Source organism: Numida meleagris, chromosome 2, assembly GCF_002078875.1.
Source record: "Numida meleagris isolate 19003 breed g44 Domestic line chromosome 2, NumMel1.0, whole genome shotgun sequence".
Classification (NCBI taxonomy): Eukaryota; Metazoa; Chordata; class Aves; order Galliformes; family Numididae; genus Numida; species Numida meleagris.
In genome coordinates, this window is record NC_034410.1 from 90857209 (window position 1) to 90873532 (window position 16324).

The window sequence follows — 16324 nt, forward strand, 5'->3', positions numbered from 1 at the left end:
ATATTAAACCACTAAACAAAGGAGTGAAAGAAAAAGATATTTGCAGTGTTATGAACATCAAGTATTATCTGAACAAGGAAATATTAACTGTTTATGTGATAAACTAGACAATACTCTTGCATCAATAGCATCACTGAACTGTTTGTTGTGAGAGGGTGGCTGGGGATAGTTTTTCCAATATCCAATACTAAAAAAGTCATTTAAAAAAAAAAAAGTGAAAAGTGAATAAGAGCATATTGGGTCATTAGCTTATTAATTTTTCAACTAGATGAAACAGTAGGTTTGTTATACTTTACACAAGCTGTGCTTTTTTTTCCCTCCCATATGCTGAGGGAATGAGTTTGTCTGGTTCTGTAAGGCTTCAGTCTGAATTTGGAGGGATTTTAAGCTTATCTAATCTTAAAATGTAGAGTACCATAGGAGTATATTATATGATTACCTACCAATTTCTTAACCAATATATATTTACTGCTGTCTCTGAGTTTATATTATACTACAATTTTGGAAGTCTTTTTTTACATGTTTGTCACTGTTCATCTATAAAAATAATTACCAAATTCTATGATGATTAATTTCTCAGAGTCGTCTACACTCTTATATTTAGTGCATGTATTTGAAGAATAGCTTATAGAAAGTAATTACAGCCAGTGTTTATAGGAGATCACAGTTGTGTGAACAGTGCTTAAAAACATGAAAAAAACCAGAAAAAAAGATACTTTAGATTAAAATATTTTTAGATTTTACTTCAAATAGGATAAAACAAAATTTTCAAGTATTATCTTTATAACTGTGAAGTTCACCCTATTCTCAGGGATGGCATACTAAGTTTACCATGTAACTATGCCTTAGCTAGCCTGTAGGATTTCCTTTTAGTTATAGAGACTGTATTGGAAAGATGCATGGACGAAAAAGCAGTGACCTACGGATTTTAGAGTACTCAGAAAAGTTTTGCATACTAATCTTGTTTTTTAACAAACTTAATCTAATTTACTTGCTGCAAGTGGGGATGAGTCACGTTAATTTGTCTTTTTTAACTAAAAATACCCTACAGCACTAATCAAAACCGCCAGTCGGATTTATACCATCAACATTATGGATAGGGTCAGTATAAGGAAAGGGAAAAATAAAAGAAATCAAAAGCAATTCTAAAACATCAGAACAGGAAAAAAAAAATCTTTGAATAGGTCTGTAAAGACAGCTCATTATTTTTATGAAAAATCCATACAGTTGATAGTGTTGTACTAACAAAAGAATATATGACTAAATATATGAATAGAACGTGTATTCAAAGTTGCACCTCATCTTTCCTCTTCTGAGTTTACATCGAGAAATAAGATATTACCTCTTACTCTTCTGCCAAAGACTTATGGAATCCTTAAGAAAACACTGAGGTCTTGAATCAACGAGGCTCCATCAGCATATTTACTTTAAGTGTGCAAAATCATTCATTGACTCAGCTGTAGACTTAAGATTATGCAGATGCTTAACATGTTACTAAAAGGTTTAAACATACTGAAACAGAGTTTACTTATACTGTTTATATGCAGCTCTAATCTACCTTGAGCATGGGAAAAAAAAATACCTGCATATTTAAAAATAGTATTGTAAGAATTATTTGGAGGATTTTTGTTGTGTCTTTTAGAATTAGAAAAGATGCTCTGAGTGCAGATTTCACAACTTTTTGGAAACTGTAAGATTTCTGTATCTTTCTGAGTTGTGTGTCAGTCTCTTACTAACTTTGAGGTAAATAAAAAAAATACTTTTATGAAAGTTCACTAATAACAGCTGTAATGACTACCATCAGAAATTGCTTCATTATCCATGGGTTGTACACAGAATTAGCTTGGGACATTGAATGGATGTGAGGATCTATTCATTTTCTGTTACAAACTCCATCCTCAGCTACCTGAAAAAATTAAGGTCAAGAAAATGGTTCATCATGTTTACTCATTCAAGACATCACCAAAAGCCAGTTGATACAAGAACTGGGGACAAGCTTACTTTTCTAATGTGTCTTCATGGGGGAGAGGCAACCAATCCTTTTCATTGAAACTACTCTGGAGCCACTGTTGGTGTTTTTACTAGTTTACAGACAGGATGATATATAAAGTGACTGGGTATTGATTACCTCCGCATTTTACCTGTTGACATAGGCATCTTTGTGTAATTTTTGATAATTTTACAAGGGCACCTTATCGTTCATGAGAAGCAAGTTGGAGAGCCCTTCTATAGTGTTCTGCGTCGGCATTTGGAGTGCCATAATGAGCTTATATGTTACATTATGCTTATATGCTTTGCTATTAATTTGAAATATTCTCCATGAACATGAAATTAATAGAAGTAAGAACAAACTATTGGACCACAATCTGGATTAAGCACATCTTTGTATCGTAGAACTTCAAATGAATGATTATTATGCCAGTAATCAGAGTAGCATTGAATTCATAATTGCTGCTTTGTTGCTCTGCATATTTTTATACAGTAATTAGGACTGAGAACTGTTACTTTGTTTTGCTTTCAGTGTTAGTAATATTACAGGACTTTCAGAATATGCAAAAGAGAAAGGACATAAAAATCAAAGCAAAACATTCATTAGATGATGATGCAGTTTCAGAAATTCAAGGAACTTAAAGGAATGAAAAAGATATAAAATGAACTTGCACACCTTACATATATAATGTATACCTTACAATTCTGTAAAACTTAAGTTTTAATCTTAGGTGAATTTGGATATTTGCTGTGACCTTCACTTAAATGACTAGTATTTCTTTCATTTCTCTATCTTTCAGTGCAGTAATTTAGACCATACAAATGCCAGCTTAACTTTTCTGGTAGTAGCTGTGGCTGCATCAGCAAATCACACATGGAAGAAATGGATCAGGAGATCAAGACAGCTGGTGGTTGAGACTATTGCCACTATTCTGTGTACTGCTCCAGGAGCTTATTTTGAATTGCTTTAGTCTAGTTTCCTGATTCAGAAGTCTTCATCACACATGTGAAGTCCTTTGAACAACTAACCTTTGATTTGGACCCTTATGTACCCATTACTTGCTAGATTGCACTTGATGTGTGCCTGACATAGAGTTTAGTTTCCTCCAAAAAAAAATCTAGCTAGCATCAGCCTTTCCTCATTGGGCAAGTGCTCAAGCCCCTGACCATAATGAATGCCCATTCCTCATCAGTTCTGTATCTTTATCTCTATTTTGACAGTAATTTCCTGACTTTGAATGCTATCATAATCTAAACAAGCTTCCCAGTAATTTCTGAAGAGTATGTGAAGATACAATATGAAGCTTCTCATTGAAAGAATGTGGTGAAAGGATTAAAATGTTAGGAATTAATAGGAAGAATGAAAACTACTGCACCCACCCAATACAGAAAAGCTCATACGTCATTATCTTAGTAGCTGCAATCATCTGCAATATCAAACATCTTGTTTCTTGTCAAAGATCAAACCTTGGTGATGCATTATTAGTACAGTTGCCTTCAGCTGGTGAGATATGTGTTTATTCACATTTTGAACATCACCCTTCCATTCTCTTCTGTCGTGAGTAACTTAGAGATTTCATGTACTGGATCAACTCTTGACACAATATAGGTTTCTAGAAGCAAGAGCAATTTTTGAATTTTTTGGAATTATATGCACATTTTTAGCATCAATAATTGGAAGCCACAGTAGATTCCTGTCCTCATGCTAATAATTCATTATAAATATGACATATATGGAGAACATTTATATAACATAATTTTACAGGTATATCAACCAGAAAGTTCCTAACAAGAATAAAATAACAATAAAAAGACATAGGCAGATAAAAATAGCATTTTAAAGAAAACATAGTTGAAACTATTACTGTTCAAAATAGTTTTCTGCATTGAACACTAGATACTATGAGAAAGAAGAACTTGAAATAAAAGGTACGTACTGTAATTCTACATGTATTATGTATTACACTGAAAAAATACACATAGATAGTAAGGAAGATAAAGTTGTGCTTTCCTATACCACCATGTTTAGTGTGTACTTAAACTTATTTGAAAGAATCTCATAATATGTCCATAAGATGTTCCTGATTTTATTACGTCAAAATTTAAAAGCAAATTTCAGGCTTACAAGTTCTGGCTTGTTTGCTATGATTGGCTTCTGACATGAATGCGGGTAGTCTCTGTCTTGTAGTCTTGCATTCTCTATTTACGTAGTGGACTTTAAATTGTCTTATTTCAGGGGATATTGTAATCTCCTTTGATATCCATCCAGTGGACCTAATCTTATTGAAAGCTATTGAACTTCTTAGATGCTCGTATCCACCTACTATTTTACATAGGGATTAACATTACTAGGCTCATGAAATGTGTTCTTAACAACATTAAAAGTTGGTAAATAGCTCAGCTTCACAATGAGAACTTAGAAAGACAGAAATCCTACTCAGCAAATACTGACCTGAACAATAGTTCAGGTTCCCTTGCAGAAATTATGTCACATGGAAAGAAAAGGAAGGAAGATCTGATTTCTAGAGAGTTCATGTCTATGTCAAAATCTACATAAAAGCAGGGCATATCGTCCTCATGGCAAGAGTTGTTCAAGGAGTTAATTATGGATAGGACTGAATTATCCATGCATATGCTGCTGGTAACAAATAATCAACTTTAAATTCTCATTTTTAGACCTAATGGTTGCTATTCAATTACTAATGGTTATCCATCTAGAAAGCTACTCTTACAATACTCATCTTGAATTAAGTATCACTACATGAAATTGAATTATGAGAAAGAATAGCTCATCTATATATGTAGAACATCTTGAAATTGAAATTTGTTATTCAAATCATGGTTCTGTAATATGGAAGTGCACATTTTTAATATGAACACAGAGAATTCAGTGCTTGCATATTCGAGTTGCAGAAGTGTCTGCATGTATGAGCTCATTAAAAAACGTACTCTAAAAATGGTATCTATAATTTATAATCTACAAGATACAAAACCAAATGTATCATTATTAACACCGGATTGTGTTAATGTCTGTGGCCTGCTTCAAAAGTAATGCTTTCTAATTTTTACAATGGAAATTACAACAGATACAGAGAGTACAATATGACTCTTTGATAGAGCAGATTCTGAGCTACTAAGCACTATTTTTCCACATACAGTCACCACCATTAGCTCCGCATCTTGTCAGTGATGAACAAGATCCTGCATGCCATACTCATAAAATTCCGCATGGCCATCAGGGATGTGGCTTGTCTTTCATGTTGCTGTTGCCACACTGCTGAAATGCACCAACCACTGCCTCTTTGTGCTCACAACCACTATCTGGTCTACATAAATGTTCAATGAGCATTGATGAATGTCAATGGGTGTCATATTTTTTGGTTAGAGGAATTCAGTTACACACCTGTGGTTGATAATGCACTTTCATGTCAGATACCATTTTGTCAGACTGCCTTTCTACTGCCATCTGTTGCATGGCAACAAAATGTAATGGAATGTTGGTGGGAAGGTTCAACCTCTTCTGCCATACCACCAGCATCTGCCTCTGATGTTGTGGGCCAACATAACAAAATTGGAGGCATCATTTTCAGAGCAGCCCTTGTAGACAGCACCATACATGCCAGTAGATGAAACTGTAAACAGGGTGTACAACTTTAAAATTTCTTTTTTGAATTATTCTACCATTTTGCATCACTTTTAAAGACTGCATTTTGAAAAATGATCAGCATCTCTAATTCTGTATGCATAAGTGGTTGGGCATGTTAGGGGAAAACCTATTTCTAGGATTTATGTGCACATACTATCTGAGTGTGCTTAGCATTACCGACAGTCATCATGTAGCAGAATGACAGTATATTTTGCATTCCTATAGGAGATTTGTGCAAGTAGATGGAGGCAATGGGAGGCCTGTATGAAGATACAGTTCTAAATGATTTAAGTTGGAAATGTTGAATGTTGCTGATAACACTATATATTTCTGAAAGTTTTAGAGTCTTTATTTGTAATGACACATTAAGGATTCATTTACTGTTTTCCAACTTCCAGATTTATTCTGAGTACATTTTTTAAAGGGCACTCAACCTTAACTTTTATTGTGTGGAAACAGATTTATGCCCCGTGAAATAGTTGGCTACATAATTTTGGCTTCTACATTCTGGTTTATTTGTATAATCTTTCTGAATATGTTCCTCTTTGTTAATAGCTAACTGTCTCTTTGCAGACATGTGTAATCAGCCACAAGTTTCAAAGGTTGTGGTTGGCAGGAAGGGCACAGGGATAACAGCCTGAAGCAAGAATAGATGAGAAAGTGTGGATAAAATCAACTCTGTGCTCTGATAAGAGAGAAATAACTTACCATTTGTACTATTTACTTGAAGGAATTTAGAAACTAGCAGGGAGGAAGATTAGAGAGCTTAGGAAGAATTAGAAGCTTGAAAAAAGAGGTAAGAGGATGGATGATGTACCTCAGGAAGAATATGTCTATAGCATATAGTCTACGGAGACAAACTTACATGGCACTTCGTATAGATATGACTGTGTCCTAATCAAGAATAAGGTTTATCTACTTGTATTCCAAGCCAGCTGCAAGCTCAACTTCAGTACTGTATTAAATTGACTGTGTTGCATCCCAGCTGGAGCTAGCTATGATATGTCCTAAGGCACCATTTTTATTAGCAGCTTTGTTGGGTTAGCAAACAATGAATGAACAGTTTCTGTGCTTCAAGCCAGTAACAATGAAAACTTGATAAATTCAAATTCTTAAACTGTGATCATTGAACTATTTTGTTAAAATTTGTTTTTGTTGGTCTCACTATGGGAGAGGCTTCTTTGCCTAGTCCCAACATGTTTATTTGAGAAAGACTATGGCTTCTGACAAGACTTAAGGATACAAAGAAACAGGAGTTTCAGACAAGCAGTGTTTCATTGTTTATTAACCAAGTAGTTTTGTTTCTATGGGATCATTTCATCTAAAATCTCTCTGATTAAGACGCAAAACTGCCATGTGGGTTGTCATTAACAGAACATAAAATTTTTGAGTGCTCATTTCAGACTGAAAGACTGGCAGTGAAGTTGCCGACTAATATATCTGTCTGGTCTTTTGTATGAAATGCAACAAGTAGCTTGAAGTCCTCCTCCTTTGTGGCCTGCAAATTGAGGATGCCACTATTCTATATCACTTGAGGGTGTTTAGAGGACTATTTGTTAGTGTTTTTGATCTATCAGTTGCAGTAAAAATCTAGATACAAAAAAAAAAAAAAAAAAAAAAAGCCTACTTACAGTAAATCTGTTGTTGTGGTTATAATTTTTAGTTATTTTAGTCCAAGAATCTGGAGAATTTCCTTGTATTTGGAAACAGTGTGATGCTATTTGAGAGCAGTCCACATGCCATGTCTTGCTTCTAATGACAAGAGCTCAGCTGTCTGTTGAAGTAAACAGGCTCTTTGGTAAAATGTGAGTTTTGCTTTTCCCACTGAGATGGTTGAAAAATTATTTGAGTGTAAAATGGACACACTGACAATAGGAAAGCTTGAAAGAGAGAAAGAATGGATTTCTTCCTAATCAGTCTGAACATAATAATGTGAAGCACTTTAGCAGAGCAAGTCTGATTATTAGCAGAGGGAAAATGAGAGTGCTCAGCACCAGAGAAAAGCCTTGCATTAAATAAACCTTTTGTTTTCCAATGTCAGTTAAGTTCTGTTAATCAAAACCTTGGACCATTGCTCCAGAGAGCAGCAGGTGAATGCCACCAGGCATTGTACTGAGGCCAGGATGAGGGCAGCCACAGGGCTGGGACTTGGCCAGTGAGGAGAGATAGGCAGGGCCTGATCAAGGTCCCAAGGACCTATGCTCATACTGAGCAATCTACTGGGCAGTGTGGCATGACACTGTGCCATGTTCAGTCAAACATGAGCATGGGACTGCAGAGGAGACATGGAGGACAGTTTGCTGATTCTGTGGACTTCCTCAGGCAAGCAAAGGCTGATCAGGCAGAAGCCAAGGGAGTAACTGTCCCCACAGCCCTCAGGAACCCAATGTGAAGAGCCCAGATGTGGTGTGCCTTCATACATACCAACGTGATAAAAGATGTATTTCCTCACAAGCACTTACTGGCTTCTTGGGTGGGTAAGAGCTAGGCGTTTTTCCAATTCCTCCCTGCTGTTTTCTTAGGGAATCACCACAAAGTGTGTTCCCCATGATGGCCACCCATATTGCTCTTAGTGAATATGTCTTTATCTTGGCTTCAGATTGAAATGTCTTATTGATTTCAGATTAACAAAAACAAGAAAAAAACCAACAAAATATGCATGTGAGATGCTTCTATTCTTCAAAAAAAATACCGAGGATGATAATTGGATTTGCCTTCCAGGCAGGCACATAGTATTGATTATGAATCTGAAACTATAAATCAAACAAGGCCAAAACTAATGAGGAGATGAAACTATACGCACATTCAGTAACAAATAAATTGAAAAAAATCTTCATATGTTAAATGCAAGAATTTTACAACTATTATATTGACATGTTATTGTATTACATTTACCTAAGTGGCTTAGCTGCTTTGTGTATAACCTAGTATATGATTTCACTATTACAAAATTATGGAGTAAACTAAAGAAAAGTAAAACAGTTTTTATCACTGCCATAACGTAAAATATACCTCAATGACTGTTGTTCTGAACTACTATTTACTATCTTTTTTTTTTTGTTTTCAGTCATGGATGAAATTGATGCAGGATGCAATATGATGCAGAGTGCTAGAGTAGATCAGTGGATGAATTTTAGTCTCTAAGTATGCTGAAAACTTGAAAGGAGACATTACATTACAAAAAAAAAAAAAAAGGAAAAAAAGTTATACCTCTTTTCACTTTGATTTCTTTCTTTCTTTACTTTTTTTCTTAATCTCACTAAGAAAAAAAAATATCAAAATGTACTGTGATTTTTATTAACCAGTTCTTGGAATGAGTGTTGCAACTGATTGTGTCAGCTTGAATTTATATGTAGTATGCAGAATTCTCTTGCCCATTCACAAAGTGTTATTTAGAGTAGTTCTCTTCCACAGCTTCTTCATTACTGGATTTATATGACAAGTAGATCTTATTTCCCGTGGTTATTCAGACAGAAGTTTTCCTTTTATGCCTGGAAAAGTAGTGTTATCCTTCTTTCCTTGATACTGATGCTTTTAGTTTATTCCTATGACAAACAGAAGCAGGGATTCTCCAGTTCCTAAGTGCTACTGGTGCTTTTTATGTGTAATAACTGGATTTCACTCAAAAAAATAAAGTTATATCCCATTAGCTTATGCCCAAATCAACACTTCCCACAGTGTATACATATACTGGTATTGCTCCTATGTTGATTCAGGTGCAGCCACCATGTAAATGGAGTGTTAGCACATATCTAAGAAGTGGTTTTTTAAAAAAAATAAACATTATTTTAGTTTTTTGAAACTACCCTGCAAAAACGTTTATTTTGAATTAGTAATTGTTCAGTACTTATAAAGTTTGAATGAAAGATAAAATAGATCCTCCTTTTTTCAACTACTTAACACAACAAGCATTTATTTTTTCCCCTGGATCTAAACTGGAACTTTTGAAGAGTCTGATCTTACCTTTCACCCAGAAAGAGGAGGAGAGATCAAAGAACTCTCTCCATTACCTTCGGGTATGCTACTTCTATGACTATAAAATGTTCCATGTGTAGATACTGCTATCTCTAAAGTTGTGTATCTGAAAGTATTACTGAATATCTAGTTGCTTAACATTTCTGTAGCACTGCAAGAAAATCTAGAGAATTAAACCATGGAATTAAGATAAACTTAAATTCAATAACTAGAAAAATATGATAACTGTTTGTGCCAACTGGCTAAGAATTAATTTCATTATTTTATTGGTCTGCAGGCACTTGCATGGCCAAGAATAAGTTGGAACAAATAATATGGCATTTGTGCTAAATCTTCCAATAATAGTACTACTAATAAATGGCATATTAGAGAAGAGATGTTTTAACAATATTTGAAATACTAAAATGAAATAACCTTATTAAACATATCTGTGAAGCTGCTTACAAACTCCATGAGGAAATTTTCTTCCTTTGCTATAAAGAAATTCTAGTGTTTGAAAGATTGTCTTACATTGAAATTCTTATAATAGGACATTTTATGTATAAAAAAAGTGATGACATGACAGGCTTTTTCACATTACGGTTGTTTTCAGAAGAGGAATAGTAATTCTAAAGTTATTAATTATCCTTTGTTTCTTTATTGGCAAGTTTTCACAGGCATTTATTTCAACTAGAAATGCAGTCAATTTTTATCTGGTTTATAGTCTGATAGATGGAGGATGTACAAATCAAATAAACATCATTAAAGTAGCATCAGCTACTATCTAATCCATTTAAATAAATTTACCCTAGATTTGCAGATATAACCCTTTACATTATTGTAAGAATAATGGTAAATATGAAAAATATAATATCAAATCAATAATTTGTTTTTGTACCATAATGCCAAATAGAGGTATCCAGTGAAAATATTGCTTGTAAAATAACGATGCTAAACACAGATTGTGAAAGGAGAGCCTTTTGAAAATATTGATAAAAAACAAAACTGAATGACAGAAAACTTTCTTTCCATAAAAGAAGCAGAGGGTCTGTGAAATATGTAAGAGAGGCAGGATCAGAGGTTTGTCTCTGAGAATACTATCAGCATAAGATACCAGGCAGAGATCCTCAAGATGACATCTTTGACAAAGCATGTTAGTGTTTCCTACATTGGTCATTGCCTCTACACTCTGAACGAAATAGCTTATCAGTAACAAATAACAGTAAAGCCCATGAAGATCCACTATTATTGTACTGACAGTTCTGAAGAAAAGTAGGCATTGCAAAAGACAGAGAAGTGTTCATCAAAAAGAATAATGCGATTTTGTACAAATATGGCAAAAGGTCCTTCAAAGCAGTGACAGTGAGGAGATAGCATGAACACCTTTATTTTGAATACCTAAAATAAGAGGTATTTTTGCACAGCTTTGCTGAAATAGAAAATAGGAAGCCAAGGAAGAAAAACAGATATTAGTATAATTTCATAGCAACCTGCTGAAAATTTTATCTGATCAGCATAATCTATGACCATTTAGGGGGTGGAATTGTATACATTTAAGGGAAAAAGCTGCTGAAGACGGATCAAATCAAAGATGAGGAAAGGGACCTTGGTGTGCTGATGGACAGTTGGCTGAATATGAGCCAGCAGTGTGCCCAGGTGGCCAAGAAGGCCAATGGCACCCTGGCTTGTATCAGGAATGGTGTGGTGAGCAGGACTAGGGAAGTCATCCTGCCCCTGTACTCGGCATTGGTGAGGCCTCACCTCGAGTACTGTGTTCAGTTTTGGGTGCGTCTGTACAGAAAGGACATTGAGGTGCTGGAGCAAGTCCAAAGAAGGGCGACAAGGCTTGTGAAGGGCTTGGAGAATATGCCCTACGAGGAGAGACTAAAGGAACTGGGGCTGTTTAGTCTGGAGAAGAGGAGACTGAGGGGAGACCTCATTGCTCTCTTCAAATACCTGAAAGGTGATTGCAGTGAGAACGGGGCTGGTCTCTTCTCAGTGGTGACAGGTGACAGGACAAGGGGAAATGGCCTCAAGTTGTGCCAGGGGAGGTTTAGGTTGGATATCAGGAAAAACTTCTTTCCAGAAAAGGTTGTTAAGCACTGGAACAGGCTCCCCAGGGAGGTGGTTGAGTCACCATCCCTGAATGTGTTTAAAAACCATCTGGATGTGGTGCTCGGGGACATGATTTAGCTGTAGGTTGTTAGAGCAGTATGGTCAAGTTGTGGTTGGACTTGATGATCTTGAAGGTCCTTTCCAACCTGAGCAATTCTATGATTCTATGAGATCTGTACTAAAGCTACATACCTGAATATAAGATTCTAGCTATGTGTTTCCTATCTGGTACTGCTGTGTCTACATTAAATATTGTCTGTTCACACAGCTAAGAAGTGGTTTGAATTTTAAGTGAAAATATATGTCCAATTACAGAAGGAAGATTTTGGGAAATAGGAATTAATTTGGTAATTCTTTTTCAAATGTCAGAATCTCAGTATTTTGAAATTCAGAATTTGCTGTTGTCTACTTTTCTTTGAATTATAAGCTGTTATTTCTCCTTTCTAGTTCCATGGATCTGATTGGGTAGAAAGATGAATAAGTTCACTTCGTACTTCTAATCATTGATCTCATCAGTACCTTCTCTGCTTGTACTTTTCTAATTTGAGTGGGCTAGAAAAGACTTAAGAGAGAGGATAAAAGCTTAAGGAACTTTGAGAAGTTAATAGGATAAATTCACCATGAATAATGGTGCAAAATTGGTCACAGAGGTGCAGTTACATCAGTGATGAAGGACATTTTTCACCACAGTGAGAAAGGCTCTGTGGCTGTGCTATACCATTAATCAGCAAGAATAATGGGTAAGGTATGAAAGTGAGGAGGGAGCTCTGGTAATCGTTTATTGAGGGGATGGAGGGCTTGTTAGTCAGATCATGTTTCATTCTGGTAGGACTATTCATGTATGGAGGGCAAAGCAGAACTGTTACTGTAGAACTTAATTAGTGTTTGTGGGTGATTTTTCTTGGAAGTGAAACAGACATATGAGGAAATGGGGCCAAGAGAGGAGTCCTGTGGAGCAAAGGAGGGGAGAGAGTTGTGGGATACTGTAGGGAGCATCTTCCAAAAAACGTTATGGAAGAACATTTTGTGAAAAGGACAGCTTAGAGAAAATGAAGCCGCACTTGCAAATAGCTGGAGACTATGGAGATACTTGCATATATGTGTGTGACACAACGATAATTTTGTGATGATAGTGGTAAAACTTGCACTGATTTTTGAGACTGACCATCAATTCATTACCTGTATGTGCACATATTAGATTTTGTATCTGTATCTGTAAATAGGTATAAACAGCATTGCATAGGACTTAAAATCTAGTTCCAATTGTTATGTATTTTATGTTTTCTACTCATAAACAAAAATGAATGACAGAGACATTTATACACAGTCCCAAAAAACATTCATGCTGGCAATTCCTTCCTTGGACAATAATGATAAATACTCTCTACTTCATATGAGATCAGGAAATCACTTGCCTTTAAGCCATCCAATCTAAGGGTATTAATTATGTATTACATCTCATGAACCTTCTAAATTTAGATAGCCTTGCAGGGATTGGTGTGATTTATTAATATACTGTCAAATAATTAGCTGAGGAATCTATCATGTATATTTCATCTGTAGCCTGAAACTTCAACCTCTGCCATTTGAGAACATGAAAAATCTATGAGTCTGTCTATCACTTCACCAGTTATTGAAAGCTGATTCTTTTTACCATTTTGTATAGCTAAAATACAACACAGAAAACTGATGTTCTGTTGTTCGAAAGTGATGTTTCAGCACCCCTGAAACTGATGGTGTAAGTAATGTTACATGAGAGTGAAGGATGCTTTTGAATCTAAGCAATTAAAGGCTCTTAATAAATGGAAGGCTTGATTAAGCACCTGGTTATGGTTACTGGCTAATGATGCACTTACCAATGCTGGTTTAACTGCTGTTATGGGAACAAAAGAAGCTGTTTTCAGCACTATAGCCTAAAGACTTGTGACTATTTTTACTGTAGCAGCCATTAAAAGGGTTGCAACTCAACTTCATTAGCATTGTTTTGAACAAAGATTATGGGGGATAGAAATTGAAGATTGGATTTCTGAAGTAATTTTTGTAGAGTAGAAAGAATCCTTGAGTAGAAATAATTAGCCACTCTGCAAGCTACTTATTAAAGATATCAGGGTCCACAAAAACACACGCACACCAACACTGTATAAACACTGAAAATTTAAATTCCTTTGTGAAAAGAATATGAACATTGCAAAGTTGATTACCAAAAATCAGAGAACACAGAGCTGTTGTTGCCTGCAAAAGTGTGTGTTTCACTGTTAACATTTTAATATCTTCCATTCTTTTTTTCTTACTGTTCACCATTCTTGGAGCATGGAAGGACAATATACTATACTATACAACCTCTTTTATCTGTATCTATATTGTCTGACTTAGTCCTGTCTCATCTCCTTTACCTTTTCTCTCTAGAATATATATTTTTCAGCTGTCTATGTCATTTATTCACTTCCATTTGCTTCCATCAGAGACAGCTATCTAAAAAACCATACTCAGTCTTTTGTCACCAAGTTACAGCATACAGTATCTCTCTGCAGGGATGCAGATGCCTGATGTCTACAAGTTCTAAGCATGTGGAACATGCTCAGTACAACTAGGAGCTTCATCTTAGCTCCCTGCCAAGCTCTTGATAGTCCATCCAGAGCACACATGCAGATAAGTTTTTCAAGCTCATAACTTGAGCAAGTATTAGTTACATCTCAGGTATAATTACTTTAAACTATATATTTATGAAAACAGATCTCTTGCCAGGCTTATGCAGATTCAGGGAGGAATGACAATACAAACTTCAAAAAAAGCCAAATGTGAAGGAACTGGTATGAGACATGACTCTAAGTGATTAGTAAAATGGCAGAGGGGAGGGGAAAGATTTTCACCAATGGTTATTCTTCTTTTATCCTTCAGTAGTCATGCTCTTCAATCTAAAACTCCTTCAATTCTAATGCTCACAATAGTTACTAGTGACATTTCTGCACTGCCATTTTCCTGTAGTTGACTACGACAGCTCTAAATCCAGATGGAAGATTTTGAAATCCTGGTTCACATTTGTATTCCAACAAAGTGATTAGCATCCCCTTGCAGCAAAGTGCTGTAAATAAAATTTCTCTCTTCACTCTGTATCAGCTATTGCTGCTTGATCAGAATCACTGTCAGTAAGTATTCAGACCTTCATAGAAGGGACAAAACTGAAAGATAATTTGTTGTTTACAAACTAAAGTTATAAGGCTCTGATGAACTTCCTCATAGACAGTGTTGCAAAACAAACAAACAAAGAAACACCCCCAAAAGATCCACCACCACCTCCAAATACTTTTAACTGCTGAAAATTGGATCTGAACTGCTGCTAATGGTAATGAGTAACAGGAATTACCTCCTAAAGAGTAATAAGAACTGCTTTAAACTTTTCTGTGAAACAGATGAGTACAAGTTTGGGATTTGACAGTAATTTATCTTTTCTTTTCTCAAGAATACTTTAAATGATTTCTAAGCTATTTAAAGTCCTCAGTTTCATTTTGCTATTGATACACTTGTCCTGCCCATTCACTATTTCTTATTTTAGAAAAAAAAAAGAAAAAAAATTGTTGCAGTAAACAAACTCCATTGGAATGTACAAATTGTGGTGTTTTTTTTTTTTATGACAGCTAATATTTGAAAACTTACTGATGGATAGATATTAATAAAATTGTGTCTTGGAAGGAGAGTTGAAATTAATTTTCCTTCACTATTGCTACAGAAAACAAACTAGCAGCATAGGCTCCAGAATGTGTTTACTGTCATGTGTACTAATAGGACTACTGTTAGCTCAGAGAACCTGTCAGCATTTTATAACCTTTTTTTTTTTTTTTTTTTTTTTTAATAAGGTTAGAGGCTGAGAGGAGGTCTCATGGCAGCTGCAGCTCCTCACAGGGAGTGGAGGAGCACCGCTGAGCTCTGCTCTCTGTAACAGCGACAGGGCCCGAGGGAATGGCATGGAGCTGTGTCAGGGGAGGGGCAGGTGGGGGTTAGAAAGAAAGTTAATAAACCAGGGAGTGCCTTTTTTGAGAAAAACAATGTTTAGCAGTACTTTGTGGTGTTCTGGAGGTGTGAGTCTGGATAGAACGTCTGTTTCTGAGATTTTAACCCTTCACAATTCCATTTTATTAAGTTTTCACTTGATTACTTAGGCTTTTACGTGTAATTTTCCTCAGATTAGGATGTTAGTGCTTGAGTTGATAGCTCTACAAGTAAAACTCTTATCAACTGATATCTTGATTTCTATGTCTTAGGTATCAATAAATACAATTTTTTTTTTCTCCGTAGATTTTGTCATTCTTTTTGTCCTTTAGTTCCACTGTTTCTATTCTATTGCATGAAACTTAAGATAGCAGAATTTCTTTATCATTCTCCTACATATATATCAATTTGTATAGATATCAACTTACCTTCTGATCAGCTTTCAACCTGAGCTCTATCAACCAGGAGATAATTGTATCTAGCTTGTAGCTTTTGGTGTTTCTTTTTCTTTGATGCCCTTCGCAGGACTTTGCCAGTAGCACTCCCAGAGCTACTTCCTTTAAATTTGTTCTTGAGTTTCCCTTTTCTTGTAGTACATCCATGAATTTTACAACATTGCTCCTCGTCATACTA